General features: G+C 36.0%; 1 long non-coding RNA gene across 1 annotated transcript; it reads right to left on the reverse strand.

The window, feature by feature from the left end:
• Positions 1–923: 923 nt before the first annotated feature.
• Positions 924–9,245, reverse strand: LOC106694759. Its single transcript, XR_002826713.1, has 2 exons — positions 9,136–9,245; positions 924–1,076 (listed from the first exon to the last, which is right to left on the reverse strand). It is a non-coding gene; the product is annotated as an uncharacterized LOC106694759 (long non-coding RNA).
• Positions 9,246–12,841: the final 3,596 nt, after the last annotated feature.

Consider the following 12,841-nt stretch of genomic DNA (forward strand, 5'->3'; position numbering starts at 1 on the left):
GTTCAGAAGTATATGTCACTATAATTCTGATTTTTCCAAGTTAAAGTTTTATATAAATTAGCAACTCTTCCCCAAATATAACAGCCTACTCATGACTGAAAAGTATTAGTCAGAGTAAACAATGCTAGCAATAACTGTTTACTAAATCTGCATATGAAATTCAAAGAAAGATTATTAAAAAGAATATTTTTTCTTAAATTTGTCCTTTGCTGCAGTCATGAACATGCATTCCCTAACTACAAAGAGGAAAGGATACTCAAATTCCTTCAACTTTATTTTCTATCAGTGAACTTTTGCTTGACTGATGGAGTAATTTACTTTCCCCTATCTACTGATTTGAACACACAAGTTCATTTTATAAAGGAGAATGACCACTATATGCAAAGTCAACTGCAACTCCTTCAAAGTGCAGATTCCAGAAATGCAATGGACATATTTTCCACAGATCAAGCCCAATTAATTCTCTTATTTGAGATGAAAGAATTACAGTCATTTAGCTTTTTTCTTTTTCCATGACAATTCCTCATAGTTTCAATCTCTATTAGTAAAATCATCTAGTCAAGTAGTAATATTTGCAATATAAATTGAACAACTATTCAGAGCAAATCGACTATAAGAAATATCGTATCATATTTCTTTACTTAAAGTGGGAAATAATTAGCTTGTGAAAAGGGACTTCGTTTTCTATGCTTTATTTTATAACACCTTGCTCATTGCTAGCATGGAATAGGTGTGCAATAAATACTGTCAATTATGTAGATAAATTTAATTTCCAAGTTCTGCTTTTAAGAAAGAGTTATAATTGGAATGAAATAAACCAAATTTCTATGTGAATTACACAATATTAATGTCATAAGCGATTGTAATAAAATATTTCTTCATAGTGCTTACACGTCAATTGAACATAACATATAGGCCACTGCTATAGGCATAGGGATCTTTAATGCAAACTCAGATTGCCCTGAATCTTTGATTTAGAATCCTTGCTTCAGGGTCTTCTTGAAACCAAACCTCTCTCGTCAACTAGGCAGCTCTGATTGTTAGTCCTTGAGAGAGTTCCCATTTTTTTTCACGGCCTAAAAAGAAAAGAAAAATGCAGTGAGACAGGTTGTTATATGTGAAAATATAGAGTGACTCCAGCAGGAGATGTAAAGTATTTCATGTACTTTTCCTTAATGTTATTGTTAATAAAAAAGTGACTCTACATTTCCCCAAAACTTTATGTTTTATGAAGTTCGATTTACATATCTCTTATAACAGAAGTCCTTTCATGTGCGAAGACTTAAAATTTTAAAGTTCCTGATAATGTTCTTAAATGAAATGATGGGCACTAGGATAATATATTCCACCAGTACATGCAAAACCTAATTTGAAACTTCTGTCAAATATGTGTATTGATATGGATCGAGGAAATGTTTTCCAAAGAACCTGAGTAGCTATTACATAGATTTTCAAGTTTATCAGCTTACTAATCATTTTTGTTTGTCTACTTTTGCCAATGACTTTAAGACAGCTGAATTTTACAAATGAAATTAACGTATGTCTGGAGGCACTGTGATGCACTTAGTATAGTTACCATTTGTTTTGATTATGTGATTAGCATGTTCTTACTTACTCATACCATAAGAAATAGGATATGGTTAATTACATGGCTTTTAATGACAATGAAATAATGCACTAAAATTGCCATTTTTTTCCTTTAGCTGCTACAGTTACCTATATAACACGCTTTTTGATGATGAGGATTGGATGCTCTTAAAACAGAACAAAGTTGAACCACAGTGGATTGTATGAATTAACTCCTAACATTTGTAGTAAAAAAATAAATACAACACACACTGAAAATTTTGAAAAAACTGTGATAAATAAAGTGTTCTATATTTTTACATATGAAATATTCTGAAGAATTTTAAATAGTTTGAAACCAGTCATCCTTTTTTTGATATTCATATTCTGAATACACTAGTCTTTAAACTAGCTTAGATAATAATCCTGAACACACACAAATGCTATATGACTCAATATTCTGTGTACAAGTCACACACACACACACACACACACACACACACACACATGCTATGACTCCATATTATATGTACAAGTTAAGGTCTGAATCTGAGGGATGGTAATTCCCCACTTACTAAAATCAGAAATTCCCCGAAACACAGGGAATAAGTATATGGTTCAGTGACAGCAAAAAAGAAAAACATGGGGCCCACGTAGCCAGATTGGCTCAGATTGTGCCAGGGGGGTTAAGTCCTGTGTACTGGGTTTCATTCATTTATCAAAAAACAACAACACTGCAAACAGAGTCCCATCATGTAGACAAAACGCAGTTCCACTAATGCAGGACACAGCCATGTTTCTGGAATCAGACAAAGGGGGTTGGTCATCTGAGAACTGTCTACCCTCAACTTGGGGATGAGGCTTCTGGCTACGATCAAGGCAGGATGGCACCATCTCCATCACCAGATGGCGACTCAGGGCAGGCTTTCAGGCCAGATGTATCAGGGTTACTAACGTTAGGTGATAGAAGTAAAGAGAGAGATAATACCTACTAATATTGTCTCAGGAAATCTACCAGAAATGTGTAACACTTTACACTTTATGCCAGGACACTAACACTGCTACCCAGAGCATAATGCTGAATGAGTTCTGCAGAAGCTACATGCTGGGGGATGTTTTAGATGATCTTTATAAATAGAAGCTATGAAGCTGCCCATGGAGGCAGGGGATATGAATTATGTAGTCCTTGGTAGTTTTCTGGGTCCATGTTATAGACTGATCATGGTATATTGAACAGAGCATGAGGTAGAGGCCCTGCCTTGCAGACTTTGCTGTTGCCAATAACTGCATTGCTTTGGGAAAGCCAAAAACCAGTGTAAGTCTCCATTTCCTCATTTATGAAATGAAAAGAGAAATTATTCAGGTGATCTTTAAGATCACAAAAAATTCCAAGGTTTATATATTTCTGGTAGATTTCATGAGACAATGAGTATTACCTCTATTTTTTTTCTTGCCCCACCTGATTTCAGTAGCCCTGTTACTATTCATTAACGTATATAAGCTGATTTTCCTAAACCACATGTCTTTTAAAGGTTAGCGACTCTTCCACCATTTCCACAACATCCTTAAGGAAGTTGATCATATCAAACAGTAACTCTAAAAGAGTAGTAACTAAGCACCCAGCAGTGATGTTGGATATGCAATAGTCTCCAAAGGGATAAAAGTAAGCCTGGCAAAATCTTTGTTGTGTACCTGCCTCCAATACATTTGCGAAGGAGCCTTAATGAAAAATGAGAGTGATGTTCCCATCACACATTTTTGGATTACCGTGCAGCAACATCAATTGGAAACCTAATGAAACAGAGACCACCTACAGAGGAGGGATATTGTGTTCCTCTGTCTGCCTGCATCTAATTTCCCAGCTAAGTGTATGGAACAAGCTGCCTGTTTGTTTGAGCCCCTGGTACTGACTGACCATACATTTAACATTGATAATTGGCATTGCCAATTTCCACTCTTTCCCGTGTTGAATTATGTCCTAGCACCTCACAATTATGTGATGATGGCAACAGAAAATAGGCACAGTACCATCTCAAAATTCCAGCACTGTATCCTCTCTCAATGGTGAAATGTCGGAATGAGATTAGGTCCCAAATAAATTAACTGGTCATTCTCTGTTTAACATTTTTTTTTCAGCAACTAAGGGAACATGCTATGTGTTCATCAAATAGAACTTCTCCCAAGCAGGGGAATAACAATAAGAAACCTAGTAGGTGAGTTCCCACAAAGCATATCAGAGAGGACATAAAGAGAAAAGCTGATGATGTTCCAAATGTAAGTGTTCTATTCTTTGTTTTTGCACCTGTTCAAACTGGCATCTGGTATTAGGCTTCGAACTAGGGAAATGTTACTACTTTCTGTTGAGCTGGCTGGGAAAAACAAAAGGAAGAGAATATCGTGTAAAATATTAGTTCCTCCTTGTGTGTTATTTCAAAATGAAGTTACTGCATTTTCCTTGTCAGGCTCCCTACCTGTGCTTATCATTGACTGCAGTTTCTTCTTCTTCTTTTTTTAAAATTTGACTTCTAGAAGCCATCTGGCATTCAGTCTAATTCCCACATTACAGTTCTCCATAAGTCAGGCTGCTGACTGCCTGTCAAGTTATAGGATTAAGTTTAAGGTTTTCTTAATTCATCGTGAGGTTCTTCATGGATTTGATCTATTATGTCTTCCTGAGCTTGTCCAGTTGTAGATTTTTGCATGTGATTGATGTTTAGCAGGTGTTAGTGTGCTAGAGTTTTCTAAATATCAACTTCACAATTCAAGGGAGGTTTGGGAAGACACTAGAGCTCAAAATTGTATTGTTCCACAACTGGCAAATGGCCTCCCTGCTGAAATTCAATGTTGCAGAGCTATTTATTAAGTTAAAAAGATGGATATTTCAATATATGGAAAAAGTAGAGGCTCAAATTCCATCATCAACTCACCAGTTGTGCCTGTGTATTCTGTGGCTCTCAGGACACAATATATCATTTAACAGGTAGGACAACTAGGTGAGTTTAAAAATACAGATTTATCCTTTGTTGTGAATTACCATGGAATTGAATGTTATTTTGCAATGTCCTACTTTTAAGTTGATTCCTTTGTGTGATTTTTGTTTTCCTGGTGTAAAGCTTAAGTGCCTGATGAAAACCTAGGTATTGTTAAGGAGAGGTGAAAAAGGGTCTCCTTAAAAGAGTGTACCTAATAAAGCATTTAAAAATGCATTATTTTACATTCGGAAGATGCATAATATTGAAGAAAACATGAATGAAGGAATAATGTTCATTAATTATTAAATATCTACATAAGTGACAGCTGTTAGAAATTTTTTATTTTTTATGTTAAATGCACTGTAATAAGATTTCTAAATTGGAATATGGTGACTTCCATACTTCTCATGACCATGGGCCATTTGTCTTATCTTTGTGTAAATGACACAAAACTTAATGTTTATTAAACCCACAAAATCTTTAGTTTCACATTGGTCTTTAAGCCACTCTTTGTTTTATAATTTTACCTCACCTCAATTTCAACTACAGGAAGGAAATTGTTACACACACATTATAGATGAATTATCCAAAATACAGGGAGATTAAGGTACTGTGCCTGTGGTCATGCTGAGAGTTAATCAAAATTAAAATGCACAGCTCTGAGTTCCCAGGCCACCTCTCAGCCCCAGGAGCAATGCCACTTTGCACTATAAATTGTCCCTATAATTTTAAAAATTTATAATGTACTCATCAATTTGCATATCTGAGTATGAATTACAAACATTAAAATTGGCTACAACTCCTCATCACCCAATTACTAACAAGAAGCACCTAAAAGGTCAAAGTCATGAAAGACCAAAGTAAATAGATAGGTGTGCACCTTTTGCTAAACACCTTGCATACAATTCAACATGTATTCATTATTTTTTGACACTAGAAGATAGTTCAAACCTTGGTTTATTCATAGTAATTGACTTTGAATTATTAGGAGACATTATAATAACATTTCAAAAATTATTTTAATATGATTCAGTCATGATGATATCAACTTTAGATTCAAAGTGTTAGGGGAAGGTATTTATATACATACAAGGCAATAATAAGATAAAATGTAGTTTTGAATTAGAAATTGGTACATTATTTATTTATAATTTTTTTCAAATTGCACACTTATTTTTAAAGTCAGTAATATATAGAAAGGGTCATATAGCATTATAACAATTATTAAGCAATGACTAAATACATTCTAGTTTTGGAATTTATTTCTATGAACATTTCTTTTATAATAAGAAGTTTTCTATATTTTTTTTACTTTTAAACTGTTGTTCTCATATTTTGTCCTATTATGGTTCTATTGTTTGGTTTCTAGCAGTCAGTCTCAATGGAACAATTAACCATATAGATTGATAAGAATACTAACTCAAGAAAATTGTCAAAAGAACAAGGAAAATCCAGGATCTTTTTAAAAAGGCTGGTGGTCTCATGAAAACTGTAATTAAAGTATGTGTGATTCTGCTTCTGAGTCTGTTACACAAATCCACCAGTCTCAAATGAAAGAAAATTTGGGCCCCTACAGTGGATTACAATGGGAAAGCACTTTTATTCTCTAGTCAGTGATAATAAAGCATAAATCCTCAGGGAGGGACTTTTCCACTATATTATTTGTACCACCTTCCTTTTAAATGCTGCTAAGGTTGAAATTAGTGTTGTCCCTCAAAGTACATAAGATTAATCATCAGTATTTGAACACAGTTTAAGGGCTAATTACATAAAAATTGATATTAAAAGAATACCACCAGATTGATTGAGTTTTACAGTTCGTATTTAGTTTTAAAATTACATGAATTGAAAGGCAGTGGTAAGAAACAATAAAAATCCATTCAAAGCTGCTAAAGCAAATTAAGGTTTACTAGTCCTTTGAAAGACAAATGAGTCAAGTGCTGCAATGCAGAGAAAGCGGTAAAAATGACTGAAATTAACTATAGAATCCAAATGTCAACTGTAACTGCAAACTTATTCTCTAGAGCATTTGAGATCTTACTTCCCAGCAATTGTCATTGGTTTTGGCTCAAATAAACTCTTATAACAATTCTCTACAGGTTTAGATGTTTCCTATCAACACTCTGAAAGGTGGAGAGAAGAAAGCAGGCTGGCTAGTGATGTGGAGACCAAAGGAACGACACAGTGATGAGTTCCCTGGGTTTTATTTATGACTAGTATATTTCAGACTGATGCTGAAGAAATGCCAGAAAACACCAATGGGTGTAGACCATAAAGCCTAGCAAAAGCCTGTTCTGTCTTACCAACAGAAGAGAAAAAATAGCCTCACTGGACAGAAATTTTTAGACAATGACTGCCCTGCTCCAGCAAACACCACAGGAAAACTGTAAGCTCCTAATTCCTCACCCCTCCAGAAAAGGCCAAGTGGGGAGCCTCAACTTCTACCTTTGCCTAGTTGTCAAAGGCACCCAATCCACCCTCCTGAAATCAACAGGGCAAGATGAGTAAAAAGTATACTTATATGAAGAACACACTAAGTAAAATAAAATTAGCTTTATTAAACACACACACAAAAATAAAGCTTTAAATTTAAATTGCACTTTCAATAAAGTTGTTGCATTCCCCCCCAAAAAAATAAATAAATAAAGCTTGAGACAACAAAAAATTAAATCAATGACATAGAGGCTAAACTTGAGAAATGTTCCCAGACATATAAATGACTACATAAAGGGAGAAAATATGAATTAGAATCTAAAGAGTTTTAAACATCATAGCAAATAGATCAGAAACAATAAGCAAAGATAGAACAGAAAAAAAAATTTCAAGATCTAAGAGAACCAAAACTCGAGTTGACAAGGCTAAACATAACGCTGGTAAAAATTAGGAACAGAGATTAATCCCTACACACAGCTTTGTAAAACCTTAAATTTCTTGATTGATTCTGGAACTTGTAAACCCCCAGCACAAACATGCACACATGTGTGTACATGGATGCCCATGTGTATTTGCTTTGGGAAATAATTAAAATTGGATTTCTTTTGCAGAAACAATTATCAGAGCACCGTTGGGGGAGTTTCTATAGAACTTTTAGAGGAAAAGGCAATATTCCAATAATTTTATAATCAATTATGTTATTATTCATGTGCAATGGCAACTAGAAGACATTCTCAGATACCAAAAGCCACAGAAAATATGTCAGCCAGGTATAATTTCTGAAAGGTTACTAAAAGATTCTTTTCAACTGGAAAATGATTGTATCAGATAGAAACGAGAAATAAGATCCAAAATCAGAGAAAAGTATAACCATACATGGAGAAAAGTAATTGGGAAATGGTTTATATTATCACAATGGTTAAAAAGTAGAATTTTAAAAAATCTGAAAAATGAAACTTTTTTTTAAATGATGGTACCCGTGACTCCAGATTAAATTAGCAAAAACTAGTGAAAAGAAAGAGTTTTAGAGTAGAATGCCAAAACATGAAGTTTCTTGTTTTCCCTAAAAAAGTCAGCATTCATTATTTTAATTAAGCTAATAAAACAAATATAAATTTAGCCCTAGCTGGTTTGGCTCAGTAGATAGAGTGTCGACTTGTGGACTGAAGAGTCCCAAGTTTGATTCCAGTCAAGGGCACATGCCTGGGTTTCAGGCTTGGTCCCCCGTGGGGGACGTGCAGGATGCAGCTGATCAATGACTCTTTCTCATCATTGATGTTTCTATCTCTCTATCCCTCTCCTTTCCTCTCTGAAATCAATAAAAATGTATTTAAAAAATAAAATAAATATAAGTTTAGCTTTAAGGGAAATAGTATATTTTAAAACAAGATGTTTCCTTTACAGATCATTAAAGTATACAATCCTATAGAATAAAACCCTAACATGCAAATTGACTGAATGGCAGAACGACCGGTCGCTATGATGCGCACTGACCACCAGGGGACAGACGCTCAATGCAGGAACTGCTCCCTGGTGGTCAGTGCACTCCCACAGGGGGAGTGCTGCTCAGTCAGAAGCCAGGCTCACAGCTGGCGAGCACAGTGGGTGGCGGCAGCCTCTCCTGCTTCCTCGGCAGCGCTAAGGACCCCTTGGGGGATGAACGCCTGCCGGGTTAGGCCCACTCCCTGGGAACGGGCCTAATGCAACAGGCAGACATCCTTTGAGGGGTCCTGGATTGCAAGAGGCTGCAAGCCGGGCTGAGGTTCTCCGCCCCCCCAAGTGCGTGAATGTCATACACCGGGCTTCTAGTAGAATACAGAATACAGTACACATCACAAAGGAGCCTTTGCCAATAAACAGCAATTGAAAAATAAACAGTAAGGAAACAAAGAAATTGAAAAAACTACTAAGAATTATATAAGTTTGGTTAACACCAGCTGCTATAAAAGTTTCACAAATTGTAGCGCTTTTACACAAAAGTCTGGTTTTGCTTACAAAAGATGTACTGTGCACACTGATGGAGGAGGAGGTGAGGCTTGCTGATTCAGGTTATTCAGGGAATTAGGTGAGAGGGCTCTGCCATCTATAGTTTTAAATGTTACCATTGTACTGACATCCATCCAGAACAGTGGGAGAAGAGTGAGGGTAGAGAGGACACACTCACTTTGCTCACACTTGTGGCACATAGATTCAGCCCCTTGGGAGAGGAGCACACATCTTCAGTGAACAGCCAGCCATCTCCACCACAGCCATAGACGTAAATGGTTACATTTAGCTAAAAATCAAAGATTCCCAGGTTGGATTAAAAAAATTGTCTGATTATAAAATATATGGTTTAAACAAAACAATACAGATAGGTCGAACAAAAGTAAAAGGGACTTACATAAAACAAATTCAAGGAAATAGAAATGAAGGTGGCAGTGTTAATTTCAAAGTAGGATTTACAACAATCACTTAAAAGAGGAAATATTATTTTATTCCATTTTCCCTATAAAAGAGAAATAAATGACCCCCTTTCAGATGAGGGTGTAGTTGGGCCCTCTTTTCCTGACAGGATTCTTTCTGCTTCTTGGCTGAGCAAGCACAGGCTACTCCTCTCTGGTATCTTGTGAATACTTCGTTGGTGCCATCGCACACTCCTGAAGCTACTCAAACTGTCCTCATATTTTCTCTCACTACGTGTACCCACATCTCATCTCAGGCTATTTAGTCTACTGTACCCACCCCCCATTTCCCATCATGCCTGGCTTCCTCTTTGCCTCGCTGGCACTGAGCCCCATTTTGTTCTAGGAGCCTTGGCATCTACCAGAGCTTTTGGCAATGTCATTCTTTCCTTGTCAGGTGATCTTCCTGGTCTTCAGCTGCTGATTTCTTTTTTTCTGTGGGGCCTGTGTCCCCACAGTTGGATTTTGGCCTACCCAAGGCCGGTCATCACATGGGAACTGAGATTAAATGCCGAATAACAGAGCCAGAATGAAAAAATACATGAGGACAAAACTGTGACAGAACCAAAAAGAAATGAATAGAAGCACCATTATGCTTAGATATTTTAACACAGTGCTATCACTCTGGGACAGGGCAACTTGGCTAAAATAAATAAGATTTTAAAGAATAAAAATAAAAATTAATAGCTTAGAAATCTAATAGATTGAAAATTATACCACCCACACGTAATATAATGTAGAATTCTTTGGATCCCCTGGAATAACACAGAGGCAAGAGTATTTTTTTAAATTCTTAGGGAAAAAAGGTGTAATTTTAATTACTGCACATGAAAACAATTCTATACTAATTAAAACAGTAAAGTTCTAGTGTAAAAAGAGATAGCTAGGTCAATGGAACAGGAACAAAGACTCTAAATAGAGTATATCATGTATAACAAATTAACATATCATAAGGGCTTTACAATTCAGTGGGGAAGAAACGGCTTACCAATGGCTAGTTTGGGATAACTGGTTGGCAATTTAGGAATAGGATCGATCGATTTTGACTTGCTTTTATGCCATATACCAGTGTTTTTCTATTTACTTCTCAAAAACTGAGTACATTCTCTCAAATATAAGACCAGGGATAAAGGAAAACAGGAGAGAGAGAGATGGGACTTAAATTTCCATGTAAGATTTTTGTTTGAAGAAAGTTTGGTTTTTTGGCTTTTTTTTTTACCTAAAGAAATTAAAATGTTTGAAATTTTTCCATACATCAAACTACATTTAGAGGAATAAAATATTATTGAAAATAAAATACCATCTAAGGGAGCACATAATTCACTTGTAGTAAAAATGTGAAATAAGTAGAATTCTCCTAAAGTAGATGCTATAGAAAACATAGAGAAAACTGAGAAATGAATAGATAACTTAAAACTTTACATTAAAATAAACCAAAGTAAAAAGTGATAAGGATATATTTGTGTCATATGTAAATATGTCAATTTAATGTGTTAATTCCTTACTTTTATATAAATGAATTATAAATTCTATGATTTCAATTTTAGAAAAAAGCAAATTATGTGGGTACCTATGTCCAAAAGGGAAACATAAATATCAAAACAATAAAGGGGATGTGGATGAGGAATTCCAACCAATTTTGGCAAAAGGGAAGGTGAGTTGAGGTGTGGAGGTGACTGGTGACAGAGGGCAGAGCGGGCGGGGCCTGCAATGTGTTGAGTGGGTTGATCTGCCCTCTGAGCCCCACAGTGGAGCTCTAAAGCATCAGGAAGTGAGACATGGGGCTGCAAATAGGTTCAAAGGCACACAGAATTTACTCACTGCTGCGTCCACCCCATCTCGCTCCCTCCTTCTTACACATGCATACGCACATACATGCAGAAGCCCCAGAAGTTAAGAATTTATTGCCCAACTTAAAAAAAGAAAACAAAATCAGTTTCCTATTCCAAAGAAAACAAGCCTCTTCTTTGGGGAGAATACAGGAGTGTGATACAGCTGCCCCATAGCAAAGCCTTTTTCTTTGCTTTAGGACCTCTCAGCATGGTGCTGGCTTCCACCCCACTCACCCCAAACCAAGCATGCCAGTGGATAAAGTCTGCCATCTATATGAATCACAAAGTCATTTATTTTTCTTATTACATTCTTAAGCACAAATAAATAAAATAGATCATCACTTGGCATTGAGCAAAGCCTGGAATATGAAAGAGAATGATAACGAAGTATAAACAGAAATGACCATCAAAGAATACAGACTGCAGGCACAGAAAATAAATTAAGAAAAATAATCTATGATGTCTCATGAATATTTTATAAAGCACTGTATTTATGAAGTATAAACAGAATGCTATGAAAAGATGAGTGTCAATTAGAAAATAAGAAAAACTAGTGGAAATTAAAATATAATAGCTAAACACAGAAATAACACTCAAACTAGGGGAAAATGAACAGCAGCACAAGTATGCATATTATGCAAATTAATGCAAAAATGCCCTGCTTTGTTTCACTATTAAATTAACAAAAGCAACAGAAAACTTAATAAAAATACTTAATGCTGATGTTGAGAAAGGAAAACAAAGTTGGAGCTATCACAATATCTGATATCAAACTATACTACAAGGCCATTGTAATCAAAACAGCCTGGTATTGGCATAAGTACAAGCAAATAGATCAATGGAACAGAACAGAGAGCACAGAAATAAACCCATGCCTTTATGGTCAATTAATATTTGACAAAGGAGGGAAGAGTATACAATGGAGTCAAGACAGTTTCTTCAAAAAATGGTGTTGGGAAAATTGGACAAGTATATGCAAAAAAATAAAATAATGAAACTAGACCACCAACTTATACCATACACAAGAATAAACTCAAAATGAATAAAAGACTAAAATGTAAGTTGCAAAACCATACAAATTCTAGAAGAAAACATAGGTGTTGTAAATGTTTCCCTCCACGTCCCGCGTGGTTCAGGGTTCAGGATCTGGAAGAGGAGCTGCACACAAATGAAAGAGAAAAGACAAGAGATAATTTGGGAATATTGGGGGGCCAGGCGAGTAAGTCCAACTCAAGAGGAAGGATTTCCACCGGTGCTCAGGCCCCACCAACCTTTTATAGCCAGAGGTAAACAAGACAGTGGTCACCACAGTTACACAGCTCTTGTGAGTTTCACCTGTTTTGACCATAGTTACACTTCCTGCACTTCCCTCAGCCCATTAGCCTCCCAGATAAGATTCAGGGAGTGTTATAAGGTCAAGCCTAGTTATGCTAAGAGGACTGAGCCCTCTAAGCTGGGACTTGTTTGTGACTTTGCCAGCAGGTCAGTCCGAGGCTCAACCCTATATCGGTTCCCCACACATAGGCAGTAAAGTCTCAGACATCTCACGTAGCAATATTTTTCCTGATATATCTCCTAGGGTCTCAAACCTCAT

This window comes from Myotis lucifugus, unplaced genomic scaffold (genome assembly GCF_000147115.1).
Source record: "Myotis lucifugus unplaced genomic scaffold, Myoluc2.0 scaffold_6, whole genome shotgun sequence".
Taxonomy (NCBI): Eukaryota; Metazoa; Chordata; class Mammalia; order Chiroptera; family Vespertilionidae; genus Myotis; species Myotis lucifugus.